Below are 16,672 nucleotides of genomic sequence, written 5' to 3'. Positions count from 1 at the left end.
GGATCTGCCTTCCTGGTCACAAATGCTTGCAGCTGATAATGAGTTTGGAGGCCAGGACTGGGATAAAGATGCAGTGGGGTGTGCATACAGCCTGGGGTGGGTGGGGGGACTAGGGAGCTGGAGGGCAAGTGTTTCCCATTCCCAGGGTAGGAGACAGTAGAGAATGAAGTGTTTCTCTGTTCCCTTAGGTGAGTAAGCAGCTGTAGCATCCAGGCTGCTCTCAGCCTTTAAACAGGATCCTTTGTCTAAGAGAAATCCTTCCCTTCTGTGGCACCTGGTCCAGCTGATGGAAGCAGCAGCCAACTTCCTGGATGGGGCAGGTCTGGACCCCAAGGGACCTCAGCACCACCCTACACCTTTCCCATAAGATGAACTAGGCTCAGACTAGCCAGGGGAGCCCCATTTAGAAAGCATTTACCCTCTCTGAGGTCCTTTGAAATAATGTGATATTCTGGGAGACAGCTGGGTGGTTAGGAAGTAAAGCCAGTGAAATAAATGTCCTTTAAAAAAGTCGTAGAGGCAGGGAAATCCCTGTGAGTTTGAGGCTAGCCTGGTCTACAAGAGCTAGTTCCAGGACAGCCTGGACATAAGAAAATCCTGTCTCGAAAAACCAAAAAGAAAAAGAAAAAAAAAAGTCACTGGGCAGTGGTGGCACACACCTTTAATCCCAGCACTGGGGAGGCAGAGACAGGTGGATCTCTGTGAGTTCGAGGCCAGGCTTGAACCAGCCTGGTCTACAAAATGAGTTCCAGGACAGCCTGTTACACAGAGAAACTCTATCTCAAAAAAGAAAAGGAAGAAAGAAAGAAAGAAAGAAAGAAAGAAAGAAAGAAAGACAAGAAAACTGGGCAGTAGTGGCACATGCCTGTAATCCAAGCACTTGGGATGCAGAGGCAGGTGGATCTCTGAGTTAGAGGTCAGCCTGGTCTACAAATGAGTTCTAGGACAGCCAGAGCTACACAGAGAAAACTTGTCAAGAAAAAAAAAAACAAAATAGGGTCTCATATATCTCAGGCTAGCCTCACAATATGGCCTTGAATTTCTGATCTTTCTGCCTCAACTTCCTGAGTATTGGGATTACAAGTGTGGGCCAGGTTTATGCAGTGCTGGATATAAAACCAGTGTCATGCATGCTAAGCGAGCACTCTGCCAATTAAACTACATTCTCAGCCTTCGCAAGTGTCTTTAATATCAGCTAGGGTCTTGTCTCCACATGGACAACCTGGATACTTTCCAGAAAGCCAGCTTCATCTTTCCTGCCTCTGGGCCTCTTCCTAAGGCTCTGGGGAAGAAACTTCTGTTTATACACCTGTGGGAGCCCCACCAGCCCCACCCACCCTGCACAGCCCTAGGAGGTAACATCACACCCAGGGCCTTCTAGAGTTTCCACTTCCTGGCCCTGCGTCCAGTGGGAGAAGGTGAACATTTACAAATATTGTTCATTCCTTTGTACACATGCTGTAATTTAAGTGTGGCCCCTGAAGTTCATGTGTTGGAAACTTAATCTCTAAATTCATATTTCCATGGTATCTGGGTAGAAGTCATTGAGATCGGATGATGTCACAGGGTGGGACCCTGTGGTGACACTGGTGCCTTTACTGGAGGAAGAGACCCGTGCGGGCTTCCTCTGCATTCCCAAGCACTGCGGTCCCCCGTGTCGCAGTGCAGCACAAAAGCCTCCACTAGATGCCCACGCCATGCCTTTGTACTTCACAGCCTCCAAAGCCGCGAGCCAAATAAGCTTCTTTACAGCTTGCCTAGTCTCAGGTATTTTGATGCAGCAACAGAAAATAGTCAAGACATCGGGCCATCTCCCACGTCCCAGTCTCGATAGCACAGCTGATAACTATTAGATGTTAATAGTCTTAGTAGTCGGTGTGTAGCGCTCTGCATACACCAGCCCCAGGAGTGGGTGACGTCATCGTATTCCTGGTCTGCCCCTGGTCTGCCATCTTCACTCTGCCTTCTTACCTACTATACCATGCAGACATGGCAATTCACTGCTAAGGTAAGCTGGCTTTTCTAGAAACTTCTCTTCCACTCTTGGACTTAGAACATTGTTTGCTCCCATGGAATACATCTTCATGTCTGGATGGAAAAAAAAATAAATGCAAAAAGGAAGAGCATCACTGCTCTAGGTATGGTGGAAGACAGTTTGCTGTGGATTAAAGGGCGAGCATAGCCAGAGGCAGAGACATCTGGGAGAGTCCAGGGTAGAGGGCGGGTGTGCCTGTAACAGGTAGGGACTGAGGGATGCTGGAGAAGCTGGCTAGCAGCCAGCATCCGCTTCACTATGTTAAATATGCACTTCCATTTGTCCCAGGGTTTGAGACCTAACAATGTCCACATGGCCAGGGTCTGGGGAAAGATGGTTTAGAGCAAGAGCTCTGGAGGCCAACAGGCCTGAAAGCTGTGTGACTGCGGAGCACCCATCCCACGAGGCTGCTGCAGAGGAACAATGACAGCAGGTAGGACACACTCAGCAGTGTGACCCGTGCTCCGTGGGTGGTCAGGACATATGGTCACCATGAAGTCACCCTGGCGGGTGTCCCTTTGCCCCCACCTGTTCATAAGTCATACAGAACACAGACTTATCTACAGTACTTGGGGAGAAGCCCAGCCCCAGGTCCAATTAGGTGCCTATTAATTGCTTTCTGATGAGGCTAGACAAGCCGGGATGATCCCCGAGTAGAAGCCAAGGCCAAGGTTTCTTTCCCATCACCGCGCTGCCCATGGGGGAAGGGGGAAGGGTATTAGCTGGAGTGGTGTCCCCTGGCCTTCTCCAGCTGGTGCAGCTGAGAGGGGTCCCCCAGAAGGCAAAGCAAGCAGAGCCTGGGCACAGCATCTCTGCCTTCCGGGGAGGGGGGCCCTCCTGCTCGCCTTGTGCTCAAACTCCAAACGCAATTCCAGCCAGGCAGGGAAGGGGATAAAATTAAATCCTCCATCATGATCAAGTGGTTAAAATAAGCCATTGCAGCCAGAGGCTCCCTCCCACTGTGCCAGCTCTGTTCTCAGCAGGCAGGAGGAGGAAGAGGAAGAGGAGAGAGGCACCCTGTGTGCCCAACACCCATGGGGACCCAGTGCCTAGGCTGCCACCCTGTTCCTAGATGGGCTGCCCTGGCCTTACTGGGGCTGGGAACTCACAATAAGGGTAGCTGCCCCAGGGGACATCCAACACTTTATCCAAGAAGACAGGTCTTGGGCTTGGAGGGGGGAGGGGTGTCCAGCACTGTAGGTCAGGGTTCAAATTCAGACTGTCAGTTACTAGCCGTGTATTGTGAGGGCCACAGGGGTCTCTGAGTCCATGTTTCTTCATCTGGAATGTAAGAACAACAATGGCACTTATTGCCCGCCTTCACCAGCCGTGGTGTGCCAAGGGTGGGATCGTGTGGTGTGTGGAACAGCCTCCCTGGGGCTCAGACAAGGGCCTATGCTGACTGGAGAGAACTTCAGAATGGTAAGACCAAGTGAAGGCCTGCTTCTTCTTTCTCCCCTATTCCCATCCCCTACACCTCCGCCCTGCCCCCTCTCCATGCAGGGGCTGCTCTGTCTCTCAGCCTGAGCCATCCATCCCCAACCTTTGTCTCCCCTTCTCCCCTTTAGCAAGCCAACCCTGGCTGCTGGCTCTGTTCACGCAGCACTCCTCCAAGGATCTAGGTGGACTTGGGCTAAGGACAACTGGGTGAAATTTCCCGCCTTGGTGGGCAATGCCCCAAGGCCAGGTACCTCTTTGCCTTCCCCGCCCAGCCTCAGAACTGGCATTAGGCAGAGACCTCACCCTCTCATTGTGGACCACAGTCGACCCCGAGACAGCGCCTGACGGCGATGGCTGGTATCACTAACCTGGCAGGGCAGAGTCTGTGGTGCCAGAAGATCCGTGAATATATATATGGTGTGCTCCACGGGTGTACCTTGGCTGAGGATCTAGGAAGCCGAATGAGAAAACAATGAGGTGGTAAAAATAGCCCTTTGTTTACGTAGCACACATCCTTGTGTGTCCTTGCATGAAACAGAAACCACAACAAGACGCAGGATGAACCATGATGGAGGAGTTCAGCCTCCAGTGCAGAAGGTCCTGGCTGGACAGGAGTGGGGGGCATCCACCCCTGTGGGATAGGATCCCACGTAACCTCCCAGGTTATCTTGATAGCCAGGTCCTTTTGTGTGGTTATTGCTGGCCTCCTAGAAAGGCCTTGCTCCCCATCCCAGCGGACCTGGAGTCCGTGGGGCCCAGTGAGGCCTGGCTGCTTTTTATTTTTTCCCTTCTTAGCTAGGCTGCTTGACCAGCTACCTCTTTAGGAGTTTGTTCCCAGGGACATTGCATCATCCTAGGAGGCTCTGGCCATAGTGGTCCTTGAACTCTCCTCATGCTGAGCCACCTGCCCATCGGAGTACTGAAGCTATCTGCTGAGAGGCAGCCACGTGGTAGGGGCAACCTGGAGTCTGACTTAAAGGTTCTGTCTCGAACCTTTCTCTAGCTCTTTCAGAGATGGCCCAAAGCTGCCTACCAAGGTGAGCCCCAAGACTCCTCCAGGCTCCTGGAGAGTTAGCCCAATCCACCATCCCACCCTGAGCCAACAGCGCTCCTGCTAGATCCCAACTAGTCAGGACGGACTGGACTAGGCCGGGCAGGCAGAGATGCGGCACCCAGCCCTGCCCTTGAGTTGCTGAGGTTGCTGGAGACAGACTTGGAAAAATTCTCATCACCCAGAGGAGGACAAGTCACAACAGGCAGACCCAGGCTGGCCAGCAGGGAGGAAGACTGTCCCTTTGGAACTCCTATACAGGCCCACGGGGACTTTCTGCTTTGTCGTGTAGCTGATTGGGAAAGTCAGGGAAGGTACGGAGGCCTGTGGGTCTGCCGGTCCCTAATCCAGAAAGCTTCAGGTGTGGAAAACCCAGGGCTGATTTGTCTGGACTAGCCCGGAAGCTTTGTAAGAGAGCCAGCTCTGATCTGTCAGCACCCCAGTCCTGGGTGGGGGTTCCCCAATATGTTGGAGAGAGGCAGCCAGCACCAGTTCTGACTGGATTTATCCACCCCACTCTAAGCTGTATTGCCTCCTCTGGGGCATCTAGGGAGGAGGAGGAGGAGAAGGGCTGTCCCACCCAGCTGTCCTGCTGGCACAGAGGATTTACCCAGCTACCTTCCAGGAGCTGAGACTTGAGGAGGCAGAGAGGCTTAGGGGATTTACTGTCTGGAGGTCACCAGGGGGCCACATGGGGAAGGGTAGGGCACCAAGGAGAGCAATAGACTGACCTGCAGTCAGGGCTGGGTTTGCCTGCCCTCACCCCTAGGTAACTCTGTTCCATGTGTCTGAGCCTCTGGGAGCCTGTGGGTTTCACTGTTGATTCATTTTTTTCCCTTTTTTGAGACAGGGTTTCTCTGTGTAGCCCTGGCTGTCCTGGAACTCACTTTGTAGACCAGGCTGATCTTGAACTCACTGAGTCCCAGCTGCCTTTGCCTCCCAAGTGCTGGGATTAAAAACATGCACCACCACTACTGGGCACGGATTCCTAAGCATGCCCATTTAAGTACCTTCCAGATGCACAGATTGCTATTCCTTTGCTCCCTGTAAGTGTGGCCCTAACTTGCCTTGGTTAATGAAATGGATGCGGTACAGTGAAGGGTCATTCTGGGTGGCCGCTTGAAACCACTCTGCAGCATTGCAGAGGTGACTGCCCCCTCAGCCTGGGTCCTGGAAGGGTCCCCTTCTTCTCCATGTATGAGGAAGAAACCATGGTGCTTCAGGCTTGGGGAGTCTTGGCCTTGTCTGGTTCTGAGGCACAACACGAATGGTCCTGGCCATTTGGTTGCGTAGCCTCATCTCTTAAGCCACTGAAATCTAGGCCTACTCTTGATATACCCAAAAGTAATCTATTCCCTGAATCCTAAGACTTTCCCAGGCTGCATGACAGCCGTTTGCTTTCTCTAGTGCTTGTGGTAGCACAGGAAGGCAGTGCAGAGCCATCCTGTAAGCCATTAGAAGTCAGCGTTCCCTTCCTGTCCCGCGCCCTTGGTGATCAGCTCCTTTGGCCCTCTGACCCTCTTCCCATCACCTCTACTTGCTCCCTCCAGCCACTGGGGTTTTATCCTCTGTTCTTCGGACACTCTGAGCTTGCTCTTTGTTGTATGATGTTTTACTCTTTTGCCTTTTTTGGGGGCCCACCACCCAGCTCCCAAGTAAATCACGCATGAAGGCTTACTCTTAGTAATAAATGTCTGGCCATAAGGTGGCTTGTTTCTGGCCAGCTTTTCTTATCTTAAATTATCCCCACTACCTTTTGCCTCTGGGCTTTTATCTTTCTCACTTCTGGATGGCTTATTTTCCTTCATACTCTGTGGCTTGCTGGGTGGTTGGCCCCTAGCTTCCCCCTCTCCTTGTTCTCTTGTTCTCCACTCCGCCCTGATGTCTCTTTCTGCTTATTCTCTCTGCCGGCCAGTCCCACCTATCCTTGCTCCTGCCTCGCTACTGGCCATTCATCTCTTTATTAGACCATCAGGTGTTTTAGACAGGCACAGTAACAGCTTCACAGAGTTAAACAAATGCAGCGGAAACAAAGTCACACACCTGAAAAGAGTCTTCCCCAACAGCTCTGATTTTAGAGCTTGCTTTCATTCTCTCTCCTTCCCTCCCTCCCTTCCTCCCTCCCTCCCTCTCCCCCCCCTTTTCTTTTAAAAGAAGAATGCTCTCCCCTAAGCTGGACAGTGGTGACACACACCTTTGATCTCAACAGAGGGAGGTGGATCTCCGAGTTCAAAGCCAGCGTAGTAGTAGTCTACAGAGTGAGTTCCAGGACAGCCAGACAGCCAGAGCTACAGAGAAACCCTGTCTCAAAATCATCATCATCATCATCATCGTCATCATCATCATCATATCACCATCATCATCATCATCATCATCATCATCTCCCCACACAGCTAAATGAGTCTCCATTCTCTGTTGTTAAAGCTCGGGATGGAGCTCTAATGGCAGAATGCTTGAATAGCAGGCAGGAGGCCCCGGATTTGATCCCCAGAACCGCATAAACTGCATGGTGGTGCATTCCATAATCCCAGGACTGGGTGGGGGGGTGAAAGCAGGAGGATCAGAAATTCAAGGTCATCCTTAACTACATAGCAAGTTTGAGGCTAGCCTGAGCTACATGAGACTGTCTCAAAAGAAATTTCTAGCTGTGATGATGTAGTCTTTAATCCCAGCATTTGGGAGGCAGAGGCAGGTGAATCTTTGTAAATTCAAGGCCAGCCTGGTCTACAAGAGCTAGTTCTAGGACAGCCAGAGAAACCTGCCTTGAGTGATCCCCCCAACCCCCACATTAGGGTTTCCTGATTGTCTGATTTTTCTGTATACAAATACTGACGCCTTTGACTTTTTAAATTTGTGGAGTTTTTTTTGTTGTTGTTTATTCCTTCCATATTGAAAGGGCAGCTGCCTGGAGAAGGGACTTGGATCCATTACTACCGTGTGGGACATCTAGGTGTGCTGGCCTTGGCCCCCAGTGGCTCTCCAGGCCCTCCTGTCCCATTGAGTCTGTCTTGTTGATGAGTCAGTTTGGGTCTGCTGCAGTGGTAGAGGATGGAGCATGGTCAGGGCCTTTCTTTTCAACGCACAGCTCAGAGGGCTAAGACGGCTGTAGGAACCCCAGCCTTGGGCCTGGGCCTGGAGCCTCCAGTGCTGCCTCCTGAATGCGCCTTTAGGACTCTCTGCTCCTTTGGGACTCTCTGCTTCTTGCTTCTGTGGACCTCAACTTTTGTTCTCATCAGCTCTCACACAGATTGGACCTCTCTCCCTGCCAACTCCCAGCGATGCTGGTGGAAAGGAAGCTGTTTCCTCCAGGTCCTAAAGGAACCCCAAGGTGAGCCACGTGCTGGGCCACTCGCGATGACTGGAGATCTTCATTAAGGTGGCTTAGTTATAATGCCGCTGACTACGTGAAGCAGATGTAGCATCCTATTGAAAGGGACGTCTTGCCACGAAAGGCTCACAGAGACCATGATGGTTCCTAAGAAGGATGCTGAGTGCTTAGAATAGGATGTCTGCTACAGATTTCTGATGCTGGCTGAAGCCCCAGGCTGAGAAATTCTGCTGTAACACCAACCCACATGGCTTAATCAGCCTGCCACAGGGATGAGGACCACTGGAAAGTCCTTCATGCTTCCGAACTGTCTTCTGAGTGTTTCTGCTTCTCCCTACGGGTTGTGCTGCTCTCAGCCTTGCCCCGAGAGGCTTCTTCTGCAGCGGGCAGCAGTCAGCGCAGAGACTCCTGACCATCGAAGTGCAGAGAATCGGTAATTATCGAGTGCTCCGCTCTAATAGGATCTCTACACTATCACCTCCAAAGCTCAGGAAGCATCGTGGGAGAAGGAGAGGAAAGAATGGATGAGGCAGAGGATGGGGGGGGGGAGTGGGCTGTGAAACGCTGTCTTCTGGACATGACGTGCTCTCGTCGTCGTCCTGAACTTACTGCGGCCCTGGTTACCTGCACGAGGACCTGAACAAGATCAAGCCGGCTCAGACAGCTTTCCAGCTGGCGGCACTGACTGACTGAGGACTGACTGGAGAAAGCCGGCTTTGGTGGCACACACGCCTATAATCTCGGCACTCGGAAGGCAGAGGCTGGCTTCCAGGACAGCCAGGACTACACAGAGAAACCCTGTCTCAAAAAGATGAAAAAATAAAATAAAATAAAAAAGATGATCCGTGGTGGGGCTTGTTCTGGGGGAATGGGAGTTAGGAATGAGGTGGATACATTACAGACATGGAAGAAATTGTCAACAAATAAAAAAAGATGCCATCTTTTACATGTAGATCTGCTTGTGCCCTCAGAGTGGTACTGTAGTCCCATGTGGCCTTGTTTGCCGTGCTGGGCACCTAGTAAGTAAATGACTATGGATTGTGATGCAGACATACTGTATTGTAAGGGCCTTGAGAAACCCACAGCAAAGACATCTAAAATAGACACAAAAGCCAGACAACTGTAAAGACAGCCTTTCCTGCCTACCTGGCCACAGAATTCTTGTTTTTTGTTTTATTTTGTTTTATTTAACATGGATTTGCTTATTTGTTTATGTAAAAAGAGACTGCACTTTCGTTTCCTACCTGCCCAGACCTGAATAATCACACAAAACTATATTAATTACAACACTGTTTGGCCAACAGCTCAGGCATATTTCTAGCTAGCTCTTACATCTTACATCAATCCATTTCTATTCATCTGTATATTGCCATGAGGCTGTGGTTTACCCGTAAGATTCTGGCGTTTTCCTCCTTGGGCAGTTACATCGTGTCTGCCTGACCCTGTCTTCTTTTTCCCAGTGTTCAGTTTAGTTTTCCTGCCTAGCTCTCTCTATTCTGCCCTGTCATAGGTCAAAGCAGCTTCTTTATTAATCAATGGTAATAAAACATTCACAGCATACAGAGGGGATTCCCACATCATGTTTATTTGCGTGTAGCCCAGGATGGCCTCAAACTCACTCTGTAGCTGCTGCTGGCCTTGGACACCTGATCCTCCTGTCATTGTCTTACCTGTGATTAAAGGGGTGCACTACCACTTATGGCTGGAACCCAGCCACTACCCCTCCTTTGCCTTTTATTTACTTATTCATTGATCTATCTATCAATCCATCTATCTATCTATCTATCTATCTATCTATCTATCTATCTATCTGTTTATGTTTTTTATCAAGACAGGATTTCTCTGTATAGCTTTGGAGCCTGTCCTGGAACTAGCTCTTGTAGACCAGGCTGGTCTCAGAACACACAGAGATCTGCCTGCCTCTGCTTCCTGAGGGCTGGGATTAAAGGTGTGTGCCATCATTACCTGCTGGCTGCCTTTTTTTTTTTTTTTAGAGCCTTTTAGTTTAGAGACAGAACAGAACAGAATCTTACTAAGATGCTTAGGCAGGCTTTGAACTCACTGTGTCATTTGGTCAGGCCTTGAATTCTCATATACTCTTTAGACTTTGGACATAACTGAATTAGGTAAGGTCTCACCCTGATGACCTCATTTTAACTTGGTGACCTTAGTACAGACCTAGTTAAGGTCACATTCTGACAACCTGGAGATTAGAAATTCAACATACACCTTTGGGTATGTTCAGCCCGCAATAGTGGGCGTTCTCTGCAATGGGCATCCCAGCTCTCTACCTCGAGAGTGCACAACACCTTAGCCAAAAGTTCATGGTTTGTGGCCTGCTGGAAGAGAAAGCAAGCCCATAATCGTGTTAATTGCTGCAAAGCCACATCTGCAATTAATATGCCTTTAGAACAAAGAGCAAATGCACTAATGGTGCATAATTGGACCTCAGCGACACCCTCGGCCGAGCTGTGCTGCTGAGCTCCGCTGTTTACACTCCTTTCCGAATTAGCAAAGATGAACAAATTAACGTCTATTTCCCCTTCCCCCTGCTGTGGGGGTGCTACAGGGGTATGGGGTAGAGCTGGCTGATCCTACGCAGAGCCAGGCACCTAGGCCCAGCCTAGCGTCAGTGGGCAAGGTGAGGCTGTCTGTATATTGCTCAGCATGCTGATGCAGAGGGTGTATCCAGACCCCTCCAGGAGCCCTGATGCCATCACAAACCGCAACAGGGGCATTGGCATATCCTGCTGGCACTGAGGGCTGGAGAGTCAGGTGGTTGTTAAAGTGTGCTTTAGTCTCTGTTATAGTGGGGGAATTCACGCACAGGTGAGGGCAGCTAGGGCCCTGAGGCAGGTCTGAGTGGCATTGGGAAATCTGAAGCTCAGGGCTGCAGCCTCTGAGTAGAGGTCATTTCTGGAGTAGAGGTCAAGTCCAGAGGCAGGTGGCTGACTGGTAAAGGGGGTGCTAGCCCCCCCTCAGACACAGCTCAGGACTCCTGTTTCTTCCTCCTCTTCCCATCTCAGCACACACAGCCTTGCTCACCTCCACCCCCCCACCCCCCAGGAGCCCTCTTCAGGCCTAGAGGCTGGAAGGCTTGTCAGCCTTGACAAGAGGTACCAGCTTCACAGTGCCGAGGCCTGTCAGGGCCTCACGCCTCTCCCTTAACATAGCTGGAACTCTTTGCTCTGGCCTCCCATCTGCCTCTTCCTCTAACTCCCTGGCCTCACCAAAACACGCCAGGGAAGAACTGTGCCACCAGCTATGGTTTAGTCTTTACGCTCCCACCCATCCCAGCTCCTAGCTGGGCCTCTGCTGGCTGGCTGTCAGGAGGCATCCGTCATCACTGACTCCTCAGGGGCCCTAGTTTGTCTTTCTCCATCTTCAGCCTTAAAGGCGGCAAGGGTCTGTTTTGCTAGCTGTTCTTCCCCGTTCTCAGGTCTCTCTGGCCTTCTCCTGGCTCCTGCTCATCAGGACTCATTGAAGATTCCCTGAGCTCTGTAGCTGGCTCTTGGAGGAGACTGTCACCCCCAGACAGGCAGCTGGCTCCTTTGCATCGTCTCAATCAGGGATCTGCGGCACAGTACTGAGGTGAATGAGGCCCCCAAGGGAACATGGGTGGCAGGACAGGGGAGAGGAACAGGAGCAGCCCTCCTTCCGGGGTATGAGCACAAAGGAGCAGGGGTAGAGAAGTCCCGTCTGTCCATCCTTCCCGCCACCACAGGTGCTCCCTTTCCTTGGCTTTAGTTTTACAGGAAGCAGGAGTGCTGGGCCCTAGGACAAGGTACCCAAAGATGTCAGTACTGTGGGAGAGAAAGGCACTTGACTTAGACTCCACCCATTTTGTGGATTTTTTTTTTCAGACTGGGTCTCACTATATATTTAGTCTTGATTGGCCTGAAATTACTACGTAAACCAGGCTAGTCTTGAGCTCACAGAGATCTGCCACTGCATGTTTGTGTGTGTGTGTGTGTGTGTGTGTGCTCACACGAGCATGGGTGTGTCACCCTGGCTGTCCTGGAATTCCTTCTGTAGACCAGGTTGGCCTCAAACTAACAGAGATCTACCTGTCTCTGCCTCCTAAGTGCTAGGATTAAAGGTGTGTGCCATCACTGCCAGGCTCTGCCTCTGCATCTTTATTTTTTATTTTTTTATGGTTTATTTAACTTTTTATTTTTTATGTGCATTGATGTGAAGGTGTCAGATTCCCCTGGAACTGGATCTTCAGACAGTTGTGAGCTGCCATGTGGGTGCTAGGACTTGAACCTGGGTCCTCTGGAAGAGCAGTCAGTGCTCTTAACCACTGAGCCATCTCTCCAGCCCCCTCTGCACCTTAAGTGCTGAGATTAAAGCCAGGTATCACCATGCTTAGAACTTAAGGGATTCTTCAGAAACCAGCAGATGCAGGTATGGTCAAATGTGTCTGTGATGCCTGCCTTCAGGAGACTAAGACAGGGGAAATCATGAGTTTAGGCCAGCCTGGGCTACATAGCAAGGCTCTATCCCAAACAATAAACAAAAGAACCAGTAATCAAGTCAGCCAGAGGGTGGGGGTGTAGGTATCCCTGCCTGGATGACGAGCATCCTTTATGGAGCACTCGCAAGGGCCACACTTCCACGCCATCCCTCGAAAGGCGCACATCGTTGTCATCCTCCTTGTGTAGACGAGAAAACGGGATGTGGACAGCCCAGGACTGGAGGGCGTGGGAGAGCCAGGGTTACACGAGGGGACCCAGGAAGTGTTTGGACACTAGTCAGGTACCCTGTGCCAACTAGGAGACTGTCTGCAGTCTGGGAGGGTGAGACCTGGAAGGGTACAGGGAGACCTCTCCTACTGCTCGTGCCCAGCACTTGGTGCCACCCTGACACCGTAACACGAGCTCTCAGAGCTGGCGTGGGAAGCAGCTGAGCTGGACCGTAGGAGGCAGATAGAACTTCATGGCCTTGCAGGCTTCCAGTGCTACAGTCGTCGTGATGGGGTAGCAGTGTTGGCCCTAGGGTTGGCATCTAGGGACAGGTGACTGACTGGTGAAGAGAGGTGGCAAGCCCCTGTTGGGAATATTATTTTAAGGTGTGTTACTTTTGTTTATGTTGCGTTTGTTTAACTCTGTGAGGCTGTAATACCTTGCGTGTTGCCTGATGATCTAATAAAGATCTGAATGGCCAATAGTGAGGCAGGAGAAAAGATAGGCGGGACTGGCAGGCAGAGACAATATTTAGATGGGGTTCAGAGTAGTAGCCCCGGAAGGAGGAGGACATCAGGGGCCAGCCACCCAGCTACACAGCAATCCACGAAGAACTAAGGGAACGTGAAAAGTCCAGAGGTCAAAGGGTGGATGGGATAATATAAGAAAAGCGGGCAAGAAACAAGCCAAGCTGAGGCTGGGCGTTTATAAATAAGAAGATGGCTCCATGTGTGTTTACTTGGGAGCTGGGTGGCGGGCCCCTCAGAAGAGTCCTAAGAGCATAACACGGTATTACTACAAGCCCCCGTCTGAGGCATAGATCAAATTCTGGTCCTTCCGGTCTCTGGCCCTCTCAGCACTTGCTTTGACACTCTGTGGCCTCAGGGGCACGCTGTCAGGCTCCACTGTGTGATTTGAATGCCAGTGTCCTCCTCTGTATGAGAGGGATTATAATTATATTAATTGTGTGGGATTACTGCCAGCATGGACTCAGACAAGGTATGCTATGCAGCAGCCTTTGTGGAAGGCTGGCCCATCACAAACAACGTGGGAGCTGAGCTGCTTAGGTCTCTACAGGGGTGATTAATTCCCCGCTACACAGAGGTGGAAGGAGGGAGGAGGTAGCCCCCAAGCAATAGAGTGAGCAGGAGGCTTAGAAAGGCTGGGGTTTGGCTTTTCTTCCCCCTCCCCCTCCAGTGCCTGGAAATTGATGGTTGAGCTTCAAGGCCAAGGAAAAAGAATCACTACAGGGACAAAAAGACCAAAGAGGAGCCGGGGACTTAGCTCAGTGGGTAAATGCACTTGATGAGCAAGCTGACAACTTGAGTCCAGATCCAGATCTGAAGGCTTTTATACCAGTAGGAAATGTGTCTGTGCCTCCCCCAGCTGTCCATCCAAGGTCGGGAGGGGGCTCTGCTGCCCACGGCCTGTGGTTTGTCTTGAGAGGGAGAAAGCAAAGCAGAGAAGGGACCATAAGAACGTGAGGTTTTCCTTTCTGGCACTCTTAATCCCTGAAGTGATAGCTGCTCTTCCGTACTGGGGATTTTCTTATCCCATGCAGATGCAGAGTCATAGAAAGTCCTAGAAAGAGTCAGAAACAAAAAGCAAGATGTGGTGGCACAGGCCAGTAATTCTAGTGCTGAGGTGAAACTACCAGGGTCGGGGACTCAAGGTCATCCTCTACCCCTGCACACCAAATTCAAGGCCAGCCTGAGCTGAGCTACCTGCGACTATGGGGGATGGGGAGAAAAGAAAAAAGTGTAGATCAGGTGGTAGAGCGCTTGTCTAGTGTGCATGAGCAGGCGGTACAGTGCTTGTCTAGTGTGCATGAGCAGGCGGTAGAGTGCTTGTCTAGCATGCATGAGCAGGCGGTAGAGCGCTTGTCTAGTGTGCATGAGCAGGCGGTAGAGTGCTTGCCTAGTGTGCATGAGGCCTCTTGTGTTCAATTCCTCAGGACAGGTGCAACAGAACTCTGGAGGCAGAGACAAGATTAGGAGTTCAAGTTCGCTGGGTGGTGGTGGCACAAGCCTTTAATCCCAGCACTCGGGAGGCAGAGGCAGGCAGCTCTCTGTGAGTTTGAGGACAGCCTGGTCTACAAGAGCTTGTTCCGGGGTAAGCTCCAAAACTACAGAGAAACCCTGTCTTGATAAACCAAAAAAAAAAAAAAAAAGAAGAAGAAGAAGAAGAAATTCAAGTTCATCTTTTGTTTTGAGCTGCAGGCCAGCCTAGAAAACTTGAGACCTTGTCGCAGGAAAAAAAAAAAAGCCAGTGGTGCCACACTCCTGTCACTCAGCACTCAGGAGGCAGAGACAGGTTGATCTCAAAAGCAAAACAAAAGTCAAAGCCATGAACACAATAACTAATGGTAACAGTACCAATGATCACCATCTCACGCTTGTAGCTGCAGGTGACACCATTGGACGCTGTGCTGTCTGTCCTGCGGCTGGGTCAGCTGTTCTTCATAGCAACAGGACAGCCACCCAGTGAGGGCGCTAGCTAAGGCCCTCACCCAAGGTCACAGGTCTCAGAGGAGGGGCCCCAAAGCGCCCTTCACAAACACAGAAGACTGGACGTGATCTTCTAACGGGGGAAGCATTCACTAAGGACGTCTGGTAAGTTCCTGCTGCTCACGTGGTCACCCAAGTGAGTACTACACAGCCGTGAAAAGGAATGAGTGTGTCTGTCTCTCTCCTTTCTCGGGGTCTTATACACACTATGCAACTGATCCTCCCTGAGCTACATCCCGCCCTGGGATATTTTCTTAAGTGGAAAAAAAAAAAGCAAAATGCAGCACAGCAGGTGCGATCTGCTGCCTTTCATCTCAGAACGAGGAGAGAAATAGCAAAAATCAAAATAGAAACCAGGCTGGGCGTGGGGGTGGAATCCCAGCGCTGAGGAGATGGAGGAGGATGGGGAGTTCAAGGTCACTCTCTGATGTGGAGCAAGTTTAAGGTCAGGTGGAGCTACAGGAACCTCTATCTTGGACAATAAAAGACAGACAAAACTTCCAAATATCCCCAAAGTAGAAAGATAACCAAAAGTAGACAAATGATAAATGTCGATAAAGGACAGGAGGGAGGGAGTGGAAAGGAGCAATAGTGAGCCAGGCGGTGGTGGTGCACACCTTTAATCCCCACACTTGGGAGGCAGAGATGGGAGGATCGCTGAGCTCGAGGCCAGCCTGGTCTACAGAGAGAGTTTCAGGACAGCCAAACCGACACAGAGAAACCCTGTCTTAAAAAGCGCCCCCCAATTGCTTTCTAGGTATTACTTTAGAGCCAGGCAGATATTTAGTATAACTATAGAACAATTGATCTGAACTTTTACAGGAAGTAGAAGTGAGTAGGAGTGTGTTCAACCCCAGTGTGCCCCGCCAGAAACCTTCATTCTACGTGGTATCTGGGTCTGTAGCTCAGAGATAGAATGCTTGCCAAGGGTGCAAGGCCGTGAGTTCTATTCCTGGCACTGCCAACAAACAAATAAATAGGAGGAAAAAAGGTTCAAACAACATCAAAAGATTTATCATCAGGGCTTGCTGACATACACCCGAAGTACTAATACATGGGAGGGTAAGACAGGAGGGGCAATACTTGGAAGCCAGGAGCTGGAGAGACGGTTTGCCTCCTGCTCTTCCAAAGGACTTGGGTTCAGTTCCCAGCACCCACGCCATGTGGCATGCAACCACTTGTAACTTCAGTTACAGGGGATCCATCACCCTCTTCTGGCCTTCTCATGCACACGTGTGCACACAGGCGCATGCGTGCGTGTGTGTGTGTGTGTGTGTGTGTGTGTGTGTGCACGCTCATACACACACACAATGTAGCTGGTAGAAAGAAAGTTTAAGGCCAGCATGAGAAACACATAGAGACCTTATGTTAAGTGTGGGAGGATGTCTTTTAACAGCAGGAGAGTGACCTGGTCAGGCTAGACTATGTACATGAGATCCTAAGGGGTTCTGGTGGTTTCTTGGCGGTTAGAGTCAGCATGGAGACTCTTCTAACCTCTGGTTGCAGCCCGAGTGGTTGTTTCCCTGGCATATCGTTAGGTGAGTGCCCATAATAACTGCCCTTGACTCCCTTCTGCAGACACTAGCCAAGCACGGTCTGTGCAAACTAGTAATCACGTGCCGACCT

The sequence above is a fragment of the Myodes glareolus genome, chromosome 6 (assembly GCF_982192425.1).
Source record: "Myodes glareolus chromosome 6, mMyoGla1.1, whole genome shotgun sequence".
Classification (NCBI taxonomy): Eukaryota; Metazoa; Chordata; class Mammalia; order Rodentia; family Cricetidae; genus Myodes; species Myodes glareolus.
Note: the sequence above shows the minus strand (reverse complement) of the source record.